The sequence below is a fragment of the Acinonyx jubatus genome, chromosome A2, assembly GCF_027475565.1.
Source record: "Acinonyx jubatus isolate Ajub_Pintada_27869175 chromosome A2, VMU_Ajub_asm_v1.0, whole genome shotgun sequence".
Classification (NCBI taxonomy): Eukaryota; Metazoa; Chordata; class Mammalia; order Carnivora; family Felidae; genus Acinonyx; species Acinonyx jubatus.
The window spans coordinates 18,699,968-18,725,882 of record NC_069383.1 but is presented as its reverse complement, the minus strand read 5'-3'; the positions used below and the strand labels follow the sequence as shown (position 1 = coordinate 18,725,882).

The 25,915-nt window shown below is 42.1% G+C and overlaps 1 long non-coding RNA gene and 1 pseudogene across 1 annotated transcript; both read right to left on the bottom strand.

The window, feature by feature from the left end:
- Nucleotides 1–4,915: 4,915 nt before the first annotated feature.
- On the bottom strand, nucleotides 4,916–7,741 carry LOC113604216 (alpha-internexin-like; annotated as a pseudogene).
- Nucleotides 7,742–17,445: 9,704 nt separating this feature from the next.
- On the bottom strand, nucleotides 17,446–19,767 carry LOC106975695 (uncharacterized). The gene is made up of 4 exons (XR_001430347.3): nucleotides 19,075–19,767; nucleotides 18,877–18,981; nucleotides 18,657–18,797; nucleotides 17,446–17,998 (listed from the first exon to the last, which is right to left on the bottom strand). It is a non-coding gene; the product is annotated as an uncharacterized LOC106975695 (long non-coding RNA).
- Between the last annotated feature and the right edge of the window lie 6,148 nt (nucleotides 19,768–25,915).

Sequence of the window (25,915 nt, the reverse complement as noted above, 5' to 3'; positions counted from 1 at the left end):
CAAGGGAAACAAAAGCAAAAATGAACTACTATGACCTCATCAAAATAAAAGCTTCTGCACAGCGAAGGAAACAATCAGTAAAACTAAAAGATAACAGCCAGAATGGGAGAAGATATTTGCAAAGGACATATCAGATAAAGGGTAAGTATCCAAAATCTATAAAGAACTTATCAAACTCAACACCCAAAAAACAAATAATCCAGGGAAGAAATGGGCAAAAGACATGAATAGACACTTCTCCAGAGAAGACATCCAGATGGCCAACTGACACATGAAAAAATGCTCAACTTCACTCTCATCAGGGAAATACAAATCAAAACCACAATGAGATACCACCTCACCCCTGTCAGAATGGCTAACGTTAACAACTCAGGCAACAACAGATGTTGGTGAGGATGAGAAAGAGGATCTCTTTTGCATTGTTGGTGGGAATGCAAGCTGGTCCAGCCACTCTGGAAAACAGTACGGAGGTTCCTCAAAAAACTAAAAATAGAACTACCCTATGACTCAGCAATTACACTACTAGGTATTTATCCGAGGGATACAAGTGTGCTGTCTCAAAGGGACACATGCACCCCCATGTTTATAGCAGCACTATCAACAATAGCCAAAGTATGGAAAGAGCCCAAATGTCCATCGATGGACGAATGGATAAAGAAGATGTGGTACACACACACACACACACACAATGAAGTATTACTCGGCAATCAAAAAGAATGACATCTTGCCATCTGCAACTACGTGGATGGAACTGGAGGGTATTTGTAAAATTAGTCAGAGAAAGACAAACATCATATGACTTCACTCATATGAGGACTTTAAGAGACAAAACAGATGAACATAAGGGAAGGGAAACAAAAATAATATAAAAACAGGGAGGGGGACAAAACATAAAAGACTCATAAATATGGAGAACAAACTGAGGGTTACTGGAGGGGTTGTGGGAGGGGGGATGGGCTAAATGGGTAAGGGGCACTAAGGAATCTACTCCTGAAATCATTGTTGCACCATATGCTAACTAATTCGGATGTAAATTAAAAAAAAATTAAATTAAAAAAATAGAAAAAAAAGAAAAAGAAAAAAAATTACCAGGCATGCGAAAAAGCTGAAAAACAACAACAATACATAATGAAAAGAAAAATCAATCAACTGACCCAGAAAAGATACAAACAAAAGAATTAACATCCACCCTTTCTTTTTAAGATCAGGACCTGATGCTGCTGAGGGTACAGCTAAAATCCAAGTTCTATTACCAAAAGCTGAAATGGAGAACACCGGCACACAGCTGGCAGTCCCAGCCATGAGAGTGAAAAACTTGTCTCACCAGTTGTATTCGTCAGGGTTTTATAGTTGCAAACAACTGAAACAGATGTGGTTGATTTAAGCAGAAAAAAAGCATTTAATAAAAGGATATTGTGTATTTCACAGACCACAGAGCCAGTCTTAGGAACTGAGCAGGAACAAATGGGGCCTGGCAGCAGCCAGGACGGCAGCCAAACTCTTGCACTGGAGCCCATGTAGCGAGGATAACACTGGATGCCACAGCCTGCCCTCTGAAGTCACCAGTCATATGTGCCGCTGCTGCTCCTAAACAGCACTGTTGACACTGTCGCTGCCAACCACCATCCAGGATACTCCTCTTCCCTTCTTCGCACCATGAGCTGAAGGCTGCAATGCATGCGTCTGACGGACAGAGTCTCAGTCGGAGCTTGAGCCCCAAGTGCAAGGGCCACTGGGAGAGTGTCTTCAGCTCCTGCAAAGCGAGGCAAGTTTTGCCTGGGATCAAGATGTACAGGAAAAGAAGTCTGCTCAAAACTGCGAGGGTGCAGGATGTGAACAGCCTAATTACTACCACTACTACTATTACTAATAGTAATTGACAAGGGTCCATTCCATGACTTCAGATCTACCAACATTAGTGAGCCATGAGGGCAGGACGGAGGGGAGATGTTAGCAGTAGTAACCCATCTTCTGCTCTTCAGGACCTAGTTTTGTCACTCATCTAAGCTCTTCTTTGCTTTTCATTCCTAAGGAATACGCTGTAGTCAGACATATTTGAGAATTATGAGATCATTAGGAAGTAAATCATCTACGTCTGTGCTATTAACTTCCTATATTTGGCGATTTGCTTTACTAACCTTTGTTCCTTTATGGACATCCTATTGGCTACAAACTTTTGTAGCCAGGACGAGGAAAAATAAAATCTAAAAGGAGAGTGGCAGGTAGTTAAATGTACTACTCTTTCCTTTGCACTGTGGTATTTAGTGTAGGGAATGGCTTGACCTTGTTTTAGCCCTGACCAATTTGCTTCCCAGATTAATTAAGTCTTTGATCTGTGATCATTCTTAAGCAGCCACCCTCATTCTTGTTGATTGAAAGGAAGTATTAGATTAAAAAATATGTCGGGAAAGGCCAGTATTTTTGACAGCTGCAATAGTATGATTTAAGAGTAATAGAAGGTCTCTACATTTTCTCCATAGTTCTGTCCTTTGAAGTTAATTCCTTGGACCCTTTCCACAAGGCCCTCATTAAAATACAAAAATCACATAAGCGACAACACATAAAACGGTTATCACTTTTAACACCTTGAAGGAGTGAGTTTTTCAAGTAGTAGCTAACACTTATTTGGTACTACAGAGTGCTTCATGCACAGTTTAACTCATCAATCTTCACAAAAGCCCTGTCATAGGGTATTATTATTATTCTTTTTCTACAGATGAGCAAAGTGAGGGATAGAGAGTCAAATAACTTGCCCAAGGTTGCACAGCTATTAAGTAGCATAGCTGGGATTCAAATCCCCAGAGTCTGTCTCCAATGCCCACCTGTTTAGCCTGTGTCCTTTGCTGCCTATCACCTAGGAGAGAGGTGACAGCAATAGGACACAGGGCAGGTAAATGCTGACACAAGGGAGGAGGGAGCCCCGGTCCAGTGCCCATGGAGGGCAGGCCTGAGTCCAGGTAGGAACTCTTCCAAGAGGACACATAGGAAAGATCTGGAGGGCTGACGCAGCATAAATCACCCCTTGGCCAAGGTTCCCTCCCTTCTTCCTGGCTGGTGGACCTTAGCCCTTTTATGCAGGCTGGCTCTGACTTCAGGGCTCTGCCTTCTGAAGGACTTATCAATTACTTTCATACCTAATAAAACTGGCAGACTCCCCCTTGTCCAAGGACAAAGAGGGAAGGGCAGTATTAAGGGGAAATGTGAGTGATCCTTAAGGAAATATGAATGACCTACTGGAAGCAAGGTCAGCAACATGCATTAACAGTGGGGCAAGCTCCTGAAGAGAGAGAATACCTGTTGGTGCCATTGCTAAATCTAGATGTCTGGATGGAGAATCCAGCAGTGGGATTTATGCCTCTGGATGGTAGGCTCCATGGACTATAAGCCCCAGAGCCCTTTCACTGGAGAGAGGCAGTCACAAGCACCACATAGCCCAAATATTCACAGATGTGAAGCCACAATGTTACCACCACTGCTTCTGCTGGGGAATTTACTAGTCCCAAAGTAAATAATGAGTTTTAGTTCTGGGGAACTGTCCTTTCATAGAAAAAACCAGAATCCAAGCCAGGATTCAAATCTCATCCTGATTGTTTGCCTCTGTCTCTGTCCTTTCCTCCCTCCTTCTGTCCCTCTCTCCTTCTCACAGCATCCACAGTGTCTGATTCTAAATATAGCTCAAACAACCAGAAACACTAGAAGATAAACAAAAAGAACTAAAATGAAAGAGCATCGGGCAATTCTTTCGCTTTCCTAACCAGACCGGACAATGGAGAAATACAGAAAAGCTTCTGCCAAATCCATCATGCTATGACTCCAACTTCCCAATTCTTTCATCATCAAAAGAGAGGCAGTAGTCAGGTACTATCAGCAGAAATAGGCTTTATAAGTAGTAATGCAAGCACTGTGATTTAAGCCTCTTAAAAAACCCAGACTTACAGCACTTAGACTGATAACAGATTATATCTCAGAAATGTCTTCTATCTGGCATCCTGTCTCTTGAAGAAACACAGAAACTAGTAATATGGATTAGTTTACTTATACATTTTTGGCCTTATTCATCTTCTAGAATTAGAAAAAAATTAAAACATTGACTGGTTAATACCATAATTAGGAACAACACAAGTTACAAAATAGCAATGTAGAAGGTAATTTTAGGATTAAAATAGATTTTTGGCTTTCATGATTCATAAGATTTTATTTGTCACACAGGCTGGCATTTGTGTGGGGGGGGGTGGGAAGGGAGCAAGTGCTGGGGGGCAGGGAGACTCCCAGATTTAGAGAGCATAGACCCAAATGAAAACTGCTTTTTTTTTTCATGTCGGTGGAATTTGCATGATCATAATTCTTATTTTACTAATGTTTTACAGTAAGTGTGAGGAGTATAGACAAGGATGGAGTAAGGGAAAGAAGAAAAATATCTCTCCAGTTCCTTGAATTACTGAAGTGTGTACTAGAATAAGAAAGTTCAGTAAAAGTATAATGTTCCTGTTACCACAGAGTTCCTGTTACCACAGAGCTCTTAGTGGAGATGTGTGACAGAGACAGGACAACTCTTTAGGTCTGGTAGAAGTGACTGTGGATAGAGAATTAATCCTACATCAGACTTGGCACATGTGGAAGACTGTGCAATGTAGCTGCTATACAACTGAGCAGATGAAAAGCTGACTCTCCAGAATGTACTTCCTAGCACGTGAGTAGGAGCACGTATGCCCCTTCTCTGGTCTCAGTGTCTCTTCCTCCTCAGCGGAGAAGGGACACCCTACAAACCATGCAGCAGTGGTAAAACTATTGGGCAAGACTCTTTTAGAAAAAAGAAAGATTTTTTTTTTTTTTTCTGGTGGTGTTCATTGACCAGAAGTGACTTCTTTGACTTTAGGGCAGTAGCATTGTGTCCTGGAGATAACATAATCTACACTCAACACTCTTAAGAGGCATAGGAGAGTGAGGACCTAGACTAGTAGGAAGGGTAATATGTGGGTTCCATCTAAGGATAAGGGCACAAAACAGCTAATTCTGTGTCACCACAAAAGACCTGCCACAGATAAATGAGACCTTCGTTCTTTCCATTCACACAAAAACTCACCTTTTCCAGCTTATGCTACTAAATCTAAGGTCAGCTGAATCACAGCTCGGGATACTATTCCTGTGTTTCCACAGTTATGGTGAAAAGCTACATTCCTAATAGTTTTTTTTCCCCCTAATAAATGGATTTGAATAAGCTGAAAGCCTAAAATCTAGGGACTCTTCATTATTTTATTTATTGGGGGAAATCCTTAAAAGTTGTACTACCATTTTCCTTTTACTTACAAAATTGGAAGGATATGAAATGCATAGTGACAATTTATTACACAAATCATAGAAATGTTCAACATGAATCTAATTTTATCCATTGGGCAAAGAAACAAAAGGGGGTAAGTTCTTTTAAGAAGAATCCCAATGCATTTAAGGTGAAGAATACTACACTAGCTTCCCCCCCTTAGTTGGTGGGGGGGGGGAAGGATATGTGGAATTGAACATGACAGAAAGCAAAGTGTCCATTAAACAAACACCTATAATTTGTGAAACAGTTCTGTCAGAGTGGTGTGAGGCATGGATCATTGGTTTATCTTTGGCAGTGATCTCATGTTTTAGGTAACTAGAATGAGATTATATAGCTGGGCAATGGCTGGCATAGTGAGTGGATACAGGTTTTAACTTCAATTCATAGCGAATGATGATCACAGATTTAGCACCTTAGTTTGTACCTCCTCTGTACCTGAATCATCTATTGCTGTGAACCTTGAGCTTTAGGTGAGAAGGATGGGTTCTTCGATAACTCCTCTGTGATTACTCAAGGACTGTAGTTTGCTCCAACTCGAGGGGTAGTTTTCTTGTTAGAGAAGGTATGCGATGCTAAATAGGAGACTGAAGTCTTGAAGACATTTTACGGTGGTGACAGGTGTTTCGATTCAGGAGTAGGATCTTTAACAAGTCAAATGCGTATTATCCCCCCTTTTAAAGATTTCATTTTTTAAATTAATCTCTACACCTAACGTGGGCTTGAACCCACAACCGTGAGATCAAGAGTCACAAGCTCTACCGACTAAGCCAGCCAGGCGCCCCTACATATTATCTCCTTTTAAACATTAAGTTTTTTTAAGCACCAGAATTATATTTTTTGTCTTGAGATAGTGCTTTCTTCTATATTTGATTTCTTGGTTTCCTTGGTAGATACTATGGTCTCTTCCAATATTTCTTCAAAATTTCCCCCTATCTGGAAGTTTTTCTTGGAGGCTATCTTAGAAACCTTAACAGACAGACCAGTGGATGAGTCTTTGGAGGTCGTTAAAACTGAGGATTCTAGGTGGAAACAGATAACCTGGATCGGAAGGGGGATTCAGTCCTAAAATGCTTAATCCACTGGCGCTAAAACGTGGGTCTTCACTTTACAGTAGCTCCCCATAAAGCTGCTATCTCCATACCAAGAGCCATTTTGACACTGCGCAAGTCCTGGTATTCCTGAAGGTGGCAAGCCATGTCATAGTCTTGGTGACATCACTCTGCAGCGGCCCAACACTATCCTGGCAGCTGGCCATGTCTGCACTGTGCCGCTCTCCAGCTCCAGCCTCTCCAACACTCGTTGGCCCCACGCAGCCCCTCAGTCTCGACCGTGCATGCCTGCAGTTCGCACCGGTACTCGTGAATCTCCTCGCGGCCGGCCCTGCTGGCCTCCGCGCTTCGTGCCGCCTGCTAGCTCAGGCTGGCAAACCTGCACTTGCACATTCCTCCACTGACCTAGGGGCCAGGGAACCTCAACGCCGAACTGAGGTGTGGTGTGGCCACAGCCACGCTCACGTCGGCCGAGGCCTGCGACGACACCTACAGTGTGGCCAGCGGCTCAGCCACCTCATCTTGCACCTTGCGCACGAAGGCCAGGTCGTCTAGCAGCGACTCCAGCCTGTTCTCCAGGTCCAGGCGGGCCAGCGAGGTGCCATCCACATCGCGCTGCCACGCCTCCGGGCACCCTTGGCTCGCCTCCGGGCACCCTTGGCTCCCCTCCTCGCAGCCTGACCGCAACCACCGCGCCTCGTCCGCCGGGCCAACGCGCTCCAGCGACACCCGCGCCTGCGCCTGCGCCGAGCCCGCCTTCTACAGCTGCGCGCGCAGCTCGCCCCGGAAGAGCTCACCAGGCGCGTCGGGCCGACGTGGCGCTGCCCCAGCGCGGTCGCCTCGGCTTGGATCGGTCTTCTACTTCCTGCGTTGGTGCGCCTCTTCCGTGAATACGCCAAAAGCGGTCGTCTAGGCCTTGCAGCTGCTCCATCTCCTGGGTGCGCGCAGCTGCCGGACTCGGGTCCAGCCCGTCGGATGCCGCAGGGCCACAGGCGGTGGGCCGGGCGCAGGCCGAGCGAGGAGACCCAGGAGGCCTCATTGCAGCGGGACAGCGACTGCGAGATACCTGTGCCACCGGCACTGGAGAGTCACGAGGACAGCCGAGGGCCATCTCCCAACACCTTGTGGTAGCAGGACGAGGCGCACAGGTAGTGCTCCGAGTTGAACGAAGCTTAAGGGCCGGGAGAGCAGCTGCGGTGGAAGCTGCAGAGGAGTCTGCTTTCACAAGGCGCGTGAGACAGGCCCAGGAAGGCTGCCCTTACCCAGTCCCACCTGCACGCCTACTCCACCCATTCATACCACACCGCTCGACCACTGTCACCTCCAGCATCTGGTCTGCTTCCCTCGTCTCCCCCTCGCCCCATCTGTCCATCCTACACGTGTCTGCTTCTGGTACTCCCTCTCCAGCTTGTCCTGGCCCCTTATACAGCCTCCACCTCCTCCATGGCTAAACTGCCATTCTGGTATCTTGATTGGAGCTTCGCCGGCCTGCCCTGAAGCTTTGCTCAATTTGACATAATCGCCCTCTCTTTCTCTCTTTGGCGTCACCACTGGCTCTTGCTCTCCGACTGTAATAATCATACTCAGGTTTATCGTATCCAAAACTAGCCAAACAAACAGGAAAACCGAACCCACAAACATATACATGAACAAAGCCACTTTCCCGCCACTCTGCTGCCCCCCTAAGCAAGGGCCTTCCTTCGTTCTCTTCATCACAAAACTTCTGTAAAAAGTCATCTTTGCCACCGGCTTCTGTGCGGATATCACCCACTCCCTTCATCTTTGTAATCTGGCTTTAGCTCTTCTCACTTCATAATAATTTTTTGAAGGTCGATAGCTGCTTACCAAATGCAGTGTTTTGTTTTTTATTCTTATTTTCCCTAATCACTTTATATGATTTTCCCGGTTCTCTCATGCCTTATTGCTCCCCACACCTGTAAAATTCCCCCCACCTTTGGCTCCCCCAATAACGTTTTCTTATATCTCTTTTTATCCCTATGCCTCCTCATCTTATTTTCCAACTTGAAATATAGGTTTCCCTTAAGAATTTGCCCTTGGCCCTCCACTCCGTCCTCACTTCTATATGGTCTCTTGGTGAACTCATTCAGTCTCATGGCTTTAATTCTTCCTTGTTTGTGACTTACTTCTGAAACCCCATTTCTAGCCCTGACAACTCCTCATTGGAAGTTTCCACCCATACATTCTACCAGTGTGTTGATGTTAACAGATTCAAATCTAAATCATTATTTTCTTTCCTGAACATTTATTCCTGTTTCTGTTAATTAAGATCTTTCTCATTGCACCAGCTCAAAACTTTTTTTTTAATGTTTATTTATTTTTGAGAGAGAGAGAGAGAGACAGATTGATCACGAACGGGGGAAGGGCAGAAAGAGAGGGAGACACAGAATCCAAAGCAGGCTCCAGGCTCTGAGCTGTCAGCATAGAGCCCAACGTGGGGCTCGAAGCCACGAACTATGAGATCATGACTTGAGACTAAGTTGGATGCTTAACCGACTGAGCCACCCAGGTGCTCCTCAGAACTTTGATAGAATCTTTAATTCTCCCCTTACTTTTGTCCCACATCTGTTAAGTGGTCAAGTTCTAGTAATTCTGTTTTGAAACATACACATTTTGTTTTCGTTCTTTCCTCTTTATTCCTGCTAGTACCTTCTAGTACAATACCTGGCTTCCTCCTACCTTGGTTAATGTTATAATCACCTAGTAGGTCTCCCTGCTTTCAGCCTTACCCTACTGAGCTGTACCTTATAGTCTGACACGCCACTACCATGTTAATTCCTAAAGCACATATCTAAGCTGGTTATTTTCCTGTTCAAACACTTTCACAGGCTGCCCAGTGCCTAAAGCATAAAGACCCAACCGCACACATTTAGGACCCTCTATCTCTAGCTCTAAACTACCTCTCCAGTTTTATTTCCCATGAGGTGTTTTTTCCCACCAGCTCTTTACTTTGACCACCAACAATCACATGCTACAGTTTTACATCCAATAGCAAGAAGCAAATGCGCTAACTCAAAAATCACTAACTATATTTATGATTAGGTTGATAATTAAGTTTCTTTATTAAGTTATATACTGAATATAAAAAAATTATAGCAAGAAGTTCTGATGTAGAATGAGCCCTGGGCATAAAGGTCTACAGTGTGATTCTGTTACTTTGTAATTCTCTTGACAAAAATGTGTTCTCCTTTGCTAATGATCTCCTCTAATTTGGAACTCACACTACACTGATCACAGTGTGCTTTGTATTATAATTACCTGTTACCTACCTTATCCCTGCTAGGATTGGTGGGGCCCCAATAAATTACATCCTTCTCCCTACCTGAGAGGGAGGAGTGGCAGGTAAGATCAAAACAATACTTTGTTATTGATAAAACTGGTTCTGAAGAAAGGTGCCTTGTTGTGCTGCAACAATAGGCTTCCTAATACATGAAACACCAGAATTTGACAGACTCCTCTGCAGTCCCAGGGTAGGGTTAGAGGTATAGGACTCCTGGAGTGGGCAGGACAGAAGTGTGCACATCCCAGTCAGTTCTTTTCCTTTTTTTTTTTTTTAAGTTTATTTATTTATTTTGAGAGAGAGCAGGAGAGGGGCAGAGAGGGAGAGAGAGGGAGCACCAGCAGCGCGGAACCCAACAAGGGGCTCGAAGTCATGACCTTGAGATCATGACCTTCGACGAAACTAAGAGTTGGCCTCTTTACCCACTGAGCCACCCCGGTGCCCTCCCCCCCAAATCAGTTCTTCGACAGTTCATGCAGGGAACTCACTCCTCCGCAGGCAGGGATTAGGGATGGGATAAAAGCACGGAGGCATTTAGGAAAAGACATCTCACCTAGACACCATAGAAGTTATCAAAATTCTCTGATAAAATTGTGGACTTCTTGAAGTCGAAGACAATATTTTGTGTACATCTTTTAGATGACATATCAAGTGCTTGATGTCTAATTATATTAAATTATATACATACCATAATTATTACATATGAGTTATACAATTATTATATGCCATTTAATGCATACATTATTGTATAATAAATTTGCTATGTTATACCATATATAGAAATATTCAGTTATTTATATTAACAAATTATTAAATTGAAAAGACTGCTAATATGCAACAGTGACATTACCAGAGACTCACAGAGGAGAAGCTGGTTATTAGACAGGAAAACAAATTATTTTTGAGCCTGCAGAGCATGAGGAGAGGCTCATAGGGAAAATGAACACATTTTAGTTCATTTGCATGTCTAATGGTAATTTCAAAACAATGCTTCCTGTAAAGAATTATTTCTTTTTTTTTAAGAATTATTTCTTAAAATCATATCAAAATTGCTAGATTTTTATTTCTTTTCAAAGTCATGAGAAAACTTACTCATTTTATTTTTCAAGAATGAATCATTTTGTACCACCCAGACAATTTATATAATCCAACTCTCTGGATATGTAGAAAATTAGTGTTAGAGATTCCCTGTTTTCAATTTTCATTAAGATAGTTAGTGTCAAGTAGATGCAGCAGAAGTGTTTCTCTTTGAAGTGCCTTAGTATTGACGCATCACCTCCTCATAGCACATAATTCCAAATTTATACACATTAGTTTGTTTGGAGGGGTCTTGATGGAAAAATACACTAACAAATACCATTCAGGATATTTGAATAACAGTTTGGGTGGGTGAAATACTGACATAAACTTTAGAACTTAAACTTGGGTAGTAATACCATATACGCATATAATCTGGTGAGTGTGTGTGTATCATGCAAGACACTTATTTGGATAATAGTCAAACACTCTTAAAGGAATGGGGTGTGTGTGTGTGTGTAGCTCCAGGTGGAACTTCGTGCTTCTAGGGGAAATACACGTGTACACTTAACTCTAAGTATTTTGGGGTCCCTGGGATTGCTCGTGGGACTTAATACATTATCCTGTCATCATAAGGTACTTGAAAGTTGAATTTGAAACTTTCTGTAAAATTTTACGGCTGCCTGCAACAGTTCTGGGAGGTAGAGATACAGAACAAGCCCCTGAGAGGAAACCACTGAATAGTAAGGGACTGTCAGCTGAGACAAGGCAGTGCTTGCGGGCATTTGCTGCTTCCCTTGTCTGGCAGTGTGGCACCTGGGGGAAGATGAGCTTTTAGCTGGGGGAGTGCCGCGTGCCAACCTGGAAGCTCTCTGCAGTCTTCTGCAAGAGCTCTAGACACTGGTGGCTCCCGAGGTCACAGCTGGGGTCCGTGTTATAAGGGGGTTGATAGAGTCTTGGAGCAGTAACCTATGGAGAAATATATTGAGGACACTGATGAGTGCCCTCTGGGAAACTGATGATACAATTACTAACAAGAAAATCTGGTCACCACAAAGATGCCGACCAGAAATCTAGAAAAGCTACTCATACCCCAAATCCCAGAAAGGAGAGGAACGACCAGATACAGTGTCCTATTTTTTTTAAATGTCCTTTGTGTGGGCTTTTGGCTTGTCTACAGTGTCTTCCATGGGAAATGTAATGTAAGTCCTCCTTTATGTGCCCTAGGAAAAGGAACGAAGGCAGAGATCATTTTCTGCTTTAAGAACCATCTCCACCAACGTCAAAAACCCAAACCAAACACCTCCCTTAAATGGAGAGAATAATAACTGAATTATATCTGAGCAGATAGATGAAGTCCCAAAATCTCTTAACAGAGGTGTAAAATCAGTGAAAACCTATGAAGAGAATCTCAAATTCCAGTTTAGAATGTGACCCTGTGAAAGAAGACAGTACATTTATGTATTTAAAACTCATTGTACATATGCATGTGTACGTGAGGATGTAGCTATAGAAAAATTCACGTGCAGAGCTGCACGCTGCAGCTCCCTCCAGTGCCCTCGTGCTGCTCCACGTTCTACCCACTCCCGGACGGATCCCTGCAGAGCGGAGCTTCCAAGAAGCAGAATCCCTCCCTTTCCTTTCATTCATCAGACACTTCAAAGAGAAATTTCTATCTTATAGGTAGACAAAATGAGTGCCACTCACCATCTCTTTAAGAACAAAGCTAGGGGCGCCTGGGTGGCTCAGTCGGTTGAGCTCCGACTTCGGCTCAGGTCATGATCTCGCGGTCCGTGAGTTCGAGCCCCGCGTCGGGCTCTGGGCTGATGGCTCAGAGCCTGGAGCCTGCTTCCGATTCTGTGTCTCCCTCTCTCTCTGCCCCTCCCCCGTTCATGCTCTGTCTCTCTCTGTCTCAAAAATAAATAAAACGTTAAAAAAAAAAAAAAAAGAACAAAGCTAAACAACACATTGGCCTATGGCAACTGATTTGGCTAATGGCCACTATGTCAAGATGGCCTTAAATCCTTGGAGAACTAACACTAATAGTGCTTGATGGTAACATACCGCCATGAAAAAAGATGGTCCTTGACAAATTTTTATCGATGTTGCCCAGGATTCATATATATGCACACATATATACACACACACACACACACACACACACATATACATATATATGTATTTATATATAAGTATGTTTTTATATATTTATACTTACATATATGTATATATTTCATTGTGAGGATTTATGTGTTTCACCAAATTACAATAATTATATACTATATTATAAATAACATTTATGTAAGTTTATATGTGTGTGTATATATAGGTACCACTTCACTGTGAGGATTTATGTTTTTCATCAAATTAGAAAATTCTCATGATTATCTTTTCTAATCTTGCCTCGGCTCCATTCTCTCCCCTTCATTTCTAGAAGTTCTTTTAGACTTAATGGAACCTACTCATGCTACCTTTTCTATCTCAACTTCCTGATCAGTTTTCCATCTTGTTATTTCTCTGGGATCTATTCTGGTATGTTGCTTTAGCTTGGGTTCCTTATTCATGAATTTTTCTTCAGACGTGTTTATCTACTATTTAGTTTAACCATTGAATTTTCTATTTCAATAACTTTTATTTCTAGAATTCCTATTTGGTTCTTTAAAAAAAAATCTCTTTTTGTTTTGGTCATGACACCCTGTGTTTTTCTTGTGGATGTCTTTCTTTTTGTAATGTTTCTATTCTAAACATGCTTCTTTTATATTCTGTTTCAGATTGTTGTTGTAGTAGCTCTGTTCTTTGAGAGGTGGGAGGTGGTAGTGGTGAATTCCTATTGCATCTTGCCTGTGATGGATTTGTCCCTTCAGTGTTTTGCCATTTCTTTTATTGTGAGCTCATCTCGTGTGGGGCTTGCTTATTTTTGTGAAACTAACTGTATTCTGGGTTGTGGAATGTTTCTCTAGAGTGTTTTTGTAACTGCTTCTGCCAGGCACTCCCAAAATATTACTAGCCAGGGACCAGTTTTTACATTAATTTCTTGGCTTAGACGTTTCTGGGCCATTCCAATAGGGAAATTTTAAAAACCAAATTCATGGTTAGACCAGGTCCAGGGTTTCACATCCTCAGGAAAGACTTTTGTTCCATAAAGAGAGACACATAAGTTTCTGTGTCATCTTACTGTCCTGGTTAGGGATTTTTTTTTTTTTGGTGGTGGGGGGGAAGGGGTCAGTATTTTCCCTGATGGGTTCGGGCTTGCAAGAGTCTCAGCTTCATGTAGTAGTCTCATTTCCACCCCTGTTTTGTGCAGGCTCAAAGCCATATCTCCTGTGGTCATTAGGACCAAGTTCTAAGGGTTATGAAGATCTATGACTTACTCCAATTCTGAGGGCAAATGGAGTATCAGTTTACATGATGACTTTTTTGGTTTCATCTTTCTCCTTTGGTTTCCCTTGCTTTCCTATGATCTTAATTTTGCTTTAATTTTTTTTTTTCTGTATTTTATCCTGCAATTGTAGACTTACTTGAAGGGAGAGTTTTCAAGTCATGTTAGCCTGCCATATTGTCAGAATTAGAAGTCCTGAGTGGCTCAGTCTGTTAAGTGTTTGACTTGGGCTCAGTTTGTGATCTTGCGGTTTGTGGGTTCGAGCCCCACGTCAGGCTCTGTGCTGACAGTGTGGAGCCTGGAGCCTGCTTCATATTATGTGTCTCCTCTCTCTGCCCCTGCCCCACTTGTTCTCTCTCTCTCTCTCTCTCTCTCTCTCTCTCTCTCCCTCTCTCTCTGTAAAAAATAAACATTAAAAAAAAGGAACTAGAAGTCCTTTCATCTATGCTTTATGATTTCCCCAGCTTTAGATCAAGACCCATAGGACTTATGCTAAGACTTCTACATTAGCCCTCTAGTGAATTTTCCTCCAAGTTGTCTAAGATACCATCTCTCAGATACATCTTTCTAAAATACCACTTTGACCATGTGATTTTCTGGCTTAACAACTGTTCATGGCCCCACATTGACTGTGGAATAAAGTCTAAAGTTCCCTATCCTTGCATTTAAGGTCATCTATAATCCAGTCTCCAATTAAGTCTATTTTCTTTTGGTTTTGGTGATATGTTTTTTTTCTCTGTTGGACATTCTTAATTAAAAATGAGGTAAGTATTGTCTGGTATATAAAATTGTCAGATGGATCCTCAACTATAGGACAAGTATTTTTATCTATTTTGGTATGGGTTGGATTAGTCCTAGTATCATCCCAAATCTTAGCACATGCCCTGATCTCAGTAGGAACTCATGCCAGCTTCTTAAATTTTTTTTTAATGTTTATTTATTTTTGAGAGAGAGACAGAGCATGAGTGGAGGAGGGACATACAGAAAAGGAGACACAGAATCCAAAGCAGGCTCCAGACTCTGAGCTGACAGCACAGAGCCTGATGCGGGGCTCAAACGAACCATGAGATTATGACCTGAGCCAAATTCAGATGCTTAACCAACTGAGCTACACAGGCCTGTTTCTTAAATTTAACTAGAGAGGAGACATTAGTAATTGCTTCAAGCCATAGAAGAAAAGTAAGTGGGGCAGAGCTTTACCTTGAATGTTTTTGGAGATTGTCTATTTTCTATTGTGTGCAGTAAGAGAAAACTGTGCAGGAGGTCAAACCATAGAACGTGACACAAATGGCAGTCAATACGAGTAAAATGTATACTCTCTGTTTTTTACAATGACTTTTAGTTTTCAAACCATGGTCCATTTGATCTTTACAACAACTTGTATGGTAGGTAGAGAAAATTTAGAAATAAGTAAACAAGTCCGGAAAGGTTATTCATATATTCACTCAACTAATGAACAAATATTTATTGTACCAACTATGTGCCAGGCACTGGGCTATGGCTGGGGATTCAGCAATGGATGAAATGTGCTAAGATGGTATTTTATGGATCTAGAAATCTTACAATTTTCTTATCTAAGGACTTATCTGAGGCTGTGTTTATGCACTAAATGGTGGACTTGGAATTAGAACCCAACTCTTACAGGTCCTGATCCATCAACCCCCTCTTCTGGCAGGTTTAGCCCCATACTTGACCTGGAATAGAGTGTGCATCCCATCTAAATTATATTTGCTATCTGTTTTAGAGCTAGGTTTACTGTTCGTCACACTCATTTCTCGTTTTGCTGGGCACATAATTAGACTGCATTTCTCAGCCTCCCGTGGAGGTGGAGGTGGTCATGTGACTGAATTCTAACCAGTGAAATACGAGAGGTGATGTACAGTAAGTACTTTCAGGCCCGGACCACGGAAACACTTCACATGTAATAGTCTCTCCTTTTTGTCCTTTAGCTGCTGAATGCAGAGAATTCCAAGGACCAAGAAAAGGGTGGGGATAGAAGAAACTATATTTCTGGAATGACACACAGTAGGCAGCCTGTACATCAGGAGCACTTCATGTGACTTCATGTGAGTGAGAAGTAAACTTGTATTTCCCTAAGCCACTGGGATTTGGGAGGTTTTTTGTTTGTTTGTTTGTTTGTTTTGAAGCAGCAGATAGCATACCCTAACAAATACACCCTTCAAATTAAAGCCTAAATTGGGAGTACGAGAGTGGTAATCAAATGGCATAACTTTTAAGTGATCTATTAAACTGTACCCTCTACATTCTTTATTGATGAATGTGGATATCTATATTCTCATCAAATTTAAAGGAGATAGCATTGCAGGACATTTACAAATTTTAAGTGATACTCAACAATGTCGTAGATCCAGTGTATCTTGGTATCAGCAAGGCATTTTGGACAAAATAATGAAACAGGGGTACTCCTCAATGAATTCAAAGCTGTTTAAACATACCGCAAATGATTGGTGGATGCATTTAAGTTCTTCAATTGAAATATTGAGCTTTTCTCTTACACTTGTTTTGGTCAACATTTTGTCAGTGTCTTGCATGAGGATGTAGTAGGTATGCTGATCAAATGCGCTAGTGACACAGGTCTGGAGGGAATAGAAATAAGATAGTTGACAGAATCAAGATTCAAAATTATCTTGACATGCTGCAATGCTTGGCCAAAACTAACAACGTGAAATGTAATAAGGATGAATGCAAAGTCTTGTTTTTAGGTCCAAAAAAGAATTATAGGCATACACGATGGAGAACATGTAACTTGGCAGCAGTTGATGTAAAAAGACCCTGGGGGTCTTATTGGACCAAAAGCTTGATTTGAGCCAACAGTGATGTGGCTCCACAAACTGAGCTGCGTTAATGGAAGCATTGTGTGATCATCATGAGACACATTAGGTTCTGCCCTCCTCAGATGAAATCTGGGGTATTATTTTTAAAATCTGTGTATGTTGGCAGAGTGACAAACTAGAGACTACACAGAGGAGGTGATGAGGATGGTGAATAAAGATGTCTCCTGCCTCTGCATCCATAGCATGCTGCTGGTGACCTTCCTAGTGCTTATGTTGTTCCTCCAGCTCTGTGCTCCAGTCTGTCTCATCTACTAGTCTGTAAGCTCCATTAAAAAAGGAATGATGATGATGATGATGATGATGATAATACCAACAGTGGTTACAGGTAATACTGATTGAGTTCTTCCCATGTGCAAAGCACGTCTCTAAAATGCTCGCATGTATTATCTTATTCAACCTTCATGGCAGCCCTATGAAATGGAGTCTACTAGTGTCCCCATTTTATAGATGAACTAGATATAGTGGGGTTAAATTCCTTAGTAAATGGTGGAGTCAGGGCACAAAGTCAGGCAATTTGACAACAGGACTGGTGCTCTTAACCATATGCTATATGGCTGATAAAGCTCTGAAACTCCCCAACCTCAAGCATTCATGTTCAGTCATCTTAATGGGAGAGACAAGAGTGGCACCTAAAAACCAAGTTATAGAAAAAGAACAAAGAGGGGCAGGGCTCCTCCTTGCTGAGTAGTGGGAATTTGTCTAGTGCCCACTGCATATGAGAAGAGAAATATGCTCATAAGGTTTTGATATACCTGGGTACCCATATTAGTACTCACGTAATTAATAATCATACATTTTTTATGGTCAGGTTTTAGTTTCCAAAAGCATTTTATTTATTTTTGTGTTATGGAAGCATAATTGACATATAATATTATGTTAGTTTCAGGTGTCAAAAGCATTTTTAAAAACCCTGATGTTAGGGATGCCTGGGTGGCTCAGTCCGTTGAGTGTCTGACTCTTGATTTGGTCTCAGGTCGTGATCCCAGGATAATGAGATTGAGCCCCACAGTGGGCTCCATGCTGAGTGTGGAGTCTACTTAAGAATTCTCTCTCTCTCCCTCTGCCCTTCTCCGCCACTCTCTTTTTAAAAGTAAAGAAAGAAAAGAAAAGAAAAAAAAAGAAAAGAAAAACTTAAAAACAAACAGTCAAACCTTGATGTTCTTTAATCTTCCGAATGCCTTGTGAAGCAAGGCAAGTTTAGAATGAGGAAAGAAACTCAGAAAGGTTACATTTGTCCATCCATCCACGTATTTATTCCCCAGACATTTATCAAGTGCCCATTATGTTCTAGCCACCACAGCAAGATCACAAGAAGTTTGTAAAGTAGGTGTTATCTTTCTTTTATAAATAAGGAAGTGTAGTCCTGAAGACTACATTAGCATTGGCACTATGACACACGTGCACATACACACACTCTCACACACACGCACACATGCACGCCTGCGTACTATACATGCATGGTATATGTCTGGGCCCCACATTATCTCTATTGTCTATTTTTCTTTCAAAGGGTGGAATTGAAACAGTCATTTCCTTGCTGCCTCATGGTTAAATTTCACAGGCCTGCGTGCTAGAAAGGAGTTACCCATGATATCCAGTTAGGAATTAACTAGTAGTTGAGTTCTTGGTTCCCATTATGATATCCTTACCAAGATACAGGTTGTGTGAAAAAAATCAGAGTGACATTCATGCAAAAGGAGTCACTACCAACAATAGGAATGAAAATAGAAATAAATACCTATTAGAAAATGAGATCATCCTTGGAGAGTGCTTTGAGATCTTTGGGGAAATGTGGTTGGGGTGGGGGAGCATGCTGGGGCACCTTCCCTCTGTGGGTTCCAGACATTCCGGGCTCCCAGCCTCACAGCTATGGAATGTCCTGGAATGTGCTCGAATCAGTATGGGCTGTGGAGCCTGGGAGCAGTAGGGCTCTGCTAGCAGGGGCTGGTCTGGCCTACCTGGGATCTCTGGTGTGGTTCAGTAGCCCCCAGGCCTGGAGGGGAAGAAGCTACTAGGAAATGCAGATCTTGTCATTGCATGCCTCCTTGAGAGCAAAGGTCAGCCTGGAGCAGAAAGAAGATAGTGGTTGCTCTGTCCCACCTTAGCATAATATTCAACAGAAGCTATCCAAATGCTTCCCTCACCCCTGTGCTTACTGAGAGTTAAAAACAATGTCTTATCTTCTTTCTTGTCAGTGGGCATCTTCTCTCTAAGCAGTCTTCTATTTCTTTAAGATTATGAATGAAGAGAAATTGTGGGACCCTGGTAGTGAAAGGTAAGGGGTGCTGGTAGTGGGAAGAGAGGCAAGGTATTTGGTCCTCTGTCTTTGACATTCTTTGGGACTCTCCTACCTACCTCTCTGCCCCAGTTTTGCAGACACGAAGGCCAGCCTCTCTGCAGCAGCCTTTTAAAGTGAGTCAATAAGAGAGAATTGGTATACTTATCAGGGCAAAGATTTCTCTTTCCCAGGGAGGCCTTAGAGACTTCTACGTTTCCCAGCACTTCCCAGAAGCGAGCATGGGGGAAGGAAAATTACTGCTTGGAGTGCAGTTGGCAGTGGCTTGGGATCAGCCCCCTTGGGCCTGGCTTGGTGCCTCTATGGAGAAGCATCTTTAACTTTCATTGCCAGAGGGTGTTTTGCTTCTAGCGAGGGGGAGGAGGAGATAGAGGAAATAAAAGCACAAAAATGAAAAACAAAGAATTCCTGAAGGTCCGATAAGCAGTTCAGCTATGCACCAAAACATAAATATTTGGCCAAATTAGTTACTCCAAATGCTTCATATTTCTAAAATTGAACCACAGTTCTGTGATACTTTGAAGTTTTTCAGCTCTTGACAATCCTGTGCAAATCTAAGGGGCATGGGGATTGGAGTTCATTTCCTTCCCTGAGATCCCATCAAATACTTAGCTTTTTTTTTTTTTTTTTTTTTTTTTTTTTTGATGCCTGGTAAAATAATTTTGCTGTTTTCTTGGTCCTCTCTTTCCAAATGGAGATGTTCTCTGTGTGGTCACTCAAGTCAGCAGTTTATCAATGAACAAGCAACAAGCAGCATGTGCTGGAACATATTAGGTTGGAACGGGTTAGAAAAGCTCTAATGGTGATTAAAATGTCTTCATCCTTATATCTGCAATAGTGCTGCTATCTAATTTCTGTTCGCCTTTTGTTGAATTCACCTTTGGAGATTTGCATGATGTTAGTCATAGAGCTTCTCACAAATACAGGACTCAAATCTAATTTATTTATGCATGACAAAAATTATTTGTTCCCTTGGGCAAAAGAATTAGCATCTATAAAATCGAGTATTTTATACTCAGTTGAGTTGGTTAATTTCCTCAGTACTTTCCCCTAGTAAGTTCAGTGAAAAACAGCCAATCAGATCAGCTGTTTGCTATCACTTAAAAAATAAGTGGAACGCATTAATGTCCAGAAAACAGTGGACCCTCTTTTCCTTTAGCGTCCATGTTTGAGGGTATTAAATTAATTAAACAAGGAGGCCATTAGACTGAAGTTACTTTAATGCCTTAGCAAGCAGTGCAAGCAAGCCCAAACCTAAGCTTGCAGTGCTTCAAGGTTAAGCAATCAAAACCTAAGGGCAATCCATCACAAATGAGGCTTTCCCAGATAAAGCAACTGTGTAAGCTATAGACAACCTGGTAATTTCCGCGCTGTTTCTGCTTCTGTAAAGTCTCTGCCGGCGCTCTTGTAGGTGGTGGAGACTCCTAACTACTTCTGGTTTGACACAGACTAATATGAATCGGTTTTTGCTCAAATAAACTCTTAGAAATTTAATATACCTCAGTTTATCTTTTAACAAGGGGAGACTCAAGGACCTTAGCCAATAGGAAACTTTTATTCTAGCAGCAGTTCATTGTACTTCAAAGTAATGAGAACTGTTTTCATTAAAGCAGACAATGGGTGGTGTTAGAACTGTTACTTTCTAGACAGAGTGGCTGAGGAGACATTCAAGCTTGCTCTTCAACCTGAAAACTTTTTACGTCATTTCTAGGAAACAAGATGAGAGACTGCTTCCAGATGTTTCTGACAAGAGTCAGTGTAGCTTAGGGTTCAGGTTAGTTATTTAATGGAGAAAAATCAGAGGCCCTGCCTCTTTATAGAGTTGGCTTTAATTATTAATTCTCGTCTATGAGGAACTACTGTTGGGGTGAGGGGAGAAAAAATGAGGGAGAGAGAGCAAGATTGATTGTGTAATTTTATATAAGAAACATTGGACCATATTGAAAGCACAGGAGGTTCACCTATGTATGGAGGCATTACCTGAATTATTCTGAAATTAGCCGAAATCAAAGTATGCCAAGTAAGCTCACAGGAACAAGATTCTTCAGGAAATATTATCTGTTAGTCTTCGTGGTCACTATAACTTCTTTTCCCCAAAGGAGATTCTCTCTTCCCTTTCTAAGCCTATGAAGGCCCTTCTGTCTTTGCTCTTCAAAGGGTGGTGGAAATGCCTCTTCCTCCCGGAAGCCTTTCTTGGAGAAGGGAAGTGGCACTCCTCCCCTTCTCTGGACTCTCACAGATCCTTACTTGGACCTTTTTATGGCACTTATTTAGTTGTACCACATATCATAGCAATTCATGTTCATGTCTCATCCTTCTACATACCTCATGTGATCTTTAAGCTTCTAGAAGAGAAGATCTGTGATATATTTTACTTTGTACCTCCACATTATTTAGCACAGTACTTTGTGCCTTAAAGGGCCCACAGTAAGTGTGTGTTTATTAATAAAATAAATGCATCCAAAGCCAGGCCTGCTGCGCAGCAGTAACCTGCAACCTAATGTTCTTACAAGTAAGGGTAACAGAAAGTTAAAACTTCACTTTTTAAGTTAGTTAAATAAACACTTCCTTTATATTCTCTTATCAAAGCTCAGTATCAAGCATCTTAAATTTGGTCAGAATTGACTGAGAAGTTTAGAATGTAATAGTTTAAGTAAACATTTTTCTTTTTCTTTTTGTCTTTCTTGGGAACAGATGACACTTTACTGGACAAAAGGGAAAATATCTGGGTGGGAGAAATAGGGTGGGGCCGGTGAAGCCTGAATTCTGTTACTAGATTTAGTTAAAAATACCAAGCTGTGCTCAAGAACTCTGGATTGAACTCACTCTGTCACACAGTACTTAGGGGCACCTTCCTGGAAAACCAAAATTAGAAAGATTTGGGAGCTGAGAGTTAAGCTGAACAAAAGGTACCTATTTTATCAAAACATACACAAGAGGGTGAGCTTACCCTAAATTCTTTTTTTTTAATTTTTTTTATTAAAAAAAATTTTTTTTAAACGTTTATTTATTTGTGAGACAGAGAGAGACAGAGCATGAATGGGGGGAGGGTCAGAGAGAGAGGGAGACACAGAATCAGAAAAAGGCTCCAGGCTCCAGGCTCCAGGCTCCAAGCTGTCAGCCCAGAGCCCGATGCGGGGCTCGACCTCGTGAACCACAAGATCGTGGCCTGAGCCGAAGTCAGACACTTAACCGACTGAGCCACCCAGGTGCCCCTTAACCTAAATTCTTAGGGGCAATTGCAGCTCTCCTAAGACGTGTCTTCTCTGATCAATTTTCCCTGCTTACATTAAACATGGGGTGGGGGGGGACAGTTGTTGCTGTTGTTTTGCCATCCCAGAAATAGCAATTTAAAATATACTTTGTCTCTGGGGCGCCGGGGTGGCATCTGACTTCGTCTCAGGTCATGATTTTGTGGTTCGTGAGTTCGGGCCCGCATCAGGCTCTGTGCTAACAGCTCAGAGCTTGGAGTCTGCTTCAAATTCTGTGTCTCCCTCTCTGCACCCCCTCCCCCTCCCCGGCTTTCTCTCTCTCTCTCTCTCTCTCTCTCTCTCTCTCTCTCGCTCTCAAAAATAAATAAACATTAACCTTTTTTTTTTTTTTTTAAATATACTTTCCTTGCGGTGCCTGGGTGGCTCAGTCAGTTAAGCTTTCGATTCTTGGTCTCAGCTTAGGTCATGATCTCACAGTTTGTGGGATCAAGCCCTTCATCAGGCCCTGCAGGTCAGCCTGGGATTCCCTCTCTCCCTCTCTTTCAGCCTCTCTCCCCACCCCCCACCCCCAATTCTCTCTCTAAATAAACATTAAAAAAATATATGTATATGTACTTTTCCTCCTTTTAGTATTCTAGAAGTTATGCCTTTCATCCTCAGATTGTTCTTTATAATACCTGGTGTGAGGTGATCTTAGTATGTGAGTAATAAGGAGATGGAGAACTAGTTGTAGAAGAATTAGAAGGAGAAAAGAGAAACTTGGAAAGAATTCCTGTCCTTTTTTTTTGTTGCTCAGTGTCCAAGAGTTTTGCAAGACTTCGGGAGCCTTTTTGTTGGGGTGATGGTAGAATTTATTTTTCAGTTTGTGATATATTGTGTTATCTGTCATGGTTGTGTGGGTTTGATGAAGCAACTGCTACTAGTTCGGAATGACTGGAGCGAACCTCTGGGCAGTCTGTAGAAAGAGTCTAATTGGGCTAAAATCTCCAGCAATGATGCCTTCAGGGCTCAGAGCTTGGATTCTGTCATTTGAATATTACTGCAGTTTGGACTTTTTGGGAAGGAGGAAGCTAGTGAGAAATAATATCTGAGTAACTAGAGATTAGTCAAATGAGGCTAGAGAAATGTAACAAGAAAAAAGACTTCTTTTTCTTCACAAATACAAAGAAATACCTGTCAGCCTGGAACCAACAACGGAAATGGTGCGAGGGTGCAGAGCAAAGAATGGGACTTTTAAGGGACAAATCTAGAAGGGCAAGCTAAAGGGCAGTTGTGGAATGGATCTAGCCTCAGAGGATTTCTGGAAGCAGAGGGTCAAGATACACCTACAGCCAGCAACTCAGGTGGCCACTATGACACTGTCAAGGAATTTTGTTTAGCCAACCCTGGGGGGTGGGGGGGGGGTGTTTTTCAAAGTTCCAGAAGATGGCAGGAAGGTTCAGGGTACTGTGTACAGATTTCGGAGGTGCTAGAGGTGCAAAGGTAGACTACATTTCTATAATTTAATTTAGAGAACAGACCCAGGTTTCTAGAGGTCAGGATTAGACAAAAAATGCTGTTGATCTCACAGAAAGCGCCTTCTCAGACCTCTTTAGGGAATGCAGTTCACAGTAAAGTGATGCAGTTCCGTAGGGGACCAGTAGGCCCAGGTGTCTGGAACCACAGGAGTCTGAGAAAGACTCACACTTCAGAAACCCAGAATCAAGTGTTCTGTGATGTGAGTGCTGGGAACCCTCGGGTCATGGTGGGTACTGTCTCTCAGAGTCCTGAGATCTAATAGTCACCTGTGTGGACACCTCTCCAGTCTGACTTCTCTGCCATGTTTCTACCCATTGATGATCCAGTCTCGGCTATAAATCCTCCAGTAAAATGACACTTAGCACCTTACCTTCCTCTCCAAATACCTGGCCTTTCCTTGATCTTCTTCTTGACCAGAAAATTCCTTTTAAAAACCCCACTGGTTTCCCTGGACACTTTTTTCTATTTTCTGCTCATTTAAGGATTTAGCATTCCTAATGTTTTCTCTGTCAGTTAGTGTCCATTTAAGAGACAAAAAACCCTAACTAGTTATTTGAACAGAGAGAATTTAATAGATTTCTAAAAAACCATTAATGAGACACAGAGCTGTCAACAAGGTAAATGAAAGGGTACAAGGAGAATGCTATGATATGGAGGAGACAACAACAGGAAGCAGCTACCACCCGTAGGATTGAAAAAACAAAGGGAAGAGGCTGGGAGTGTTAATTTGAGAACTTAAGGTAGGGCTCCCACAGAGCTGAAATTCACATTTCTGAGGAGAAGGGGCTGCTTGGCTGGTGTTGGAGACTCTGAGCTTTGGAGGAGTGGTCTCAGGAGACCTGGGTTTTTGAAGAAGGAGCCCAGATAGGTGTTTGGGGGCCTTGGGGGAGGCTTGATATGGCCTCTATTGGAAAAACCGCAAGCCGTATTCACCTGCTGCTTCAGGAAGGAACTGCTGTTGCTGGAGTGAACTCAAGACCTGATGGTGGACAGGAAAAAGCAAGCCTCTTCTCTTTCTTCATTCAGTCTCATGGTCACCCTCTGGCGCCCCCGATTGTAAGTCGTACCAGGAGCCTGTGGTCCAAGCAGAGTCACAGCGTCAGCATCACACAGCCTCAGCATCACAAAGAAGAGGGAAGGGTGGATCTGGAGTTGAGAGGTAAAACCTTAACCTGCACACTCTCCTTCTAGCTTGTTGGGGAAGCACCTAGTTCTTTCCTGTTAGAGCCATGTATTATTGATTACAACTAGAACTGTGTTTGAGGCCTTTCCAGGTACCTTTTCTTGGGAGGGAGAACCATGCCTTTCCTTCCTGGACTTTAAAAACTTCTGCCTTCCTGAAGTCTAAGGCATATGCTTGATTTTGCTTATATCTTTCATATCTAGCTATTAAAAGAAAAAATGTCGACTTCCACTTTCTTTTGAAAGGTGAAGACAAGTCAAGAACATGTCTACCCCTCCATATAATATCTGTATCCAATTATCAATTCTAGATCTTATTCCTGTATTAGTTTTATCTGTCAGAAATGTGTAATTGTCTCCTTCTGACTAGGTGGCCCATAGCAAAATTCCAAAACAAGTCATTTGTCTTCTCTAAGTCACCCATTCTGTCCTGTGTTGCCATTCAAAGGTTACTCACGTGAGTGACTTCTTGACATACAGTATTACTCAGTCTCACCCTATTTCAAGACTGCTGTTTAAGAATAGGATATACCCTTCTGTTGTTGTATTTCAATCTGGATTCCCTCCCCACCATGTCTCAAAGATCACGTTAGGGTGTAATCTTAAGCTTACTTTGTTTATAACACATAACTTGGCAGGTTAGGGAGACAGTATGGTATCGTGGGGGCTGTGGACCAGATTGCTTTTGTCTAAAACCTTGTTTTCCTACTTACCAGCTCTACGTGTCTTTGTACAAGTTACTTAGCTTCTATAAGCCTCATTTTATTCATTTGTAAAATGGAAGTAATA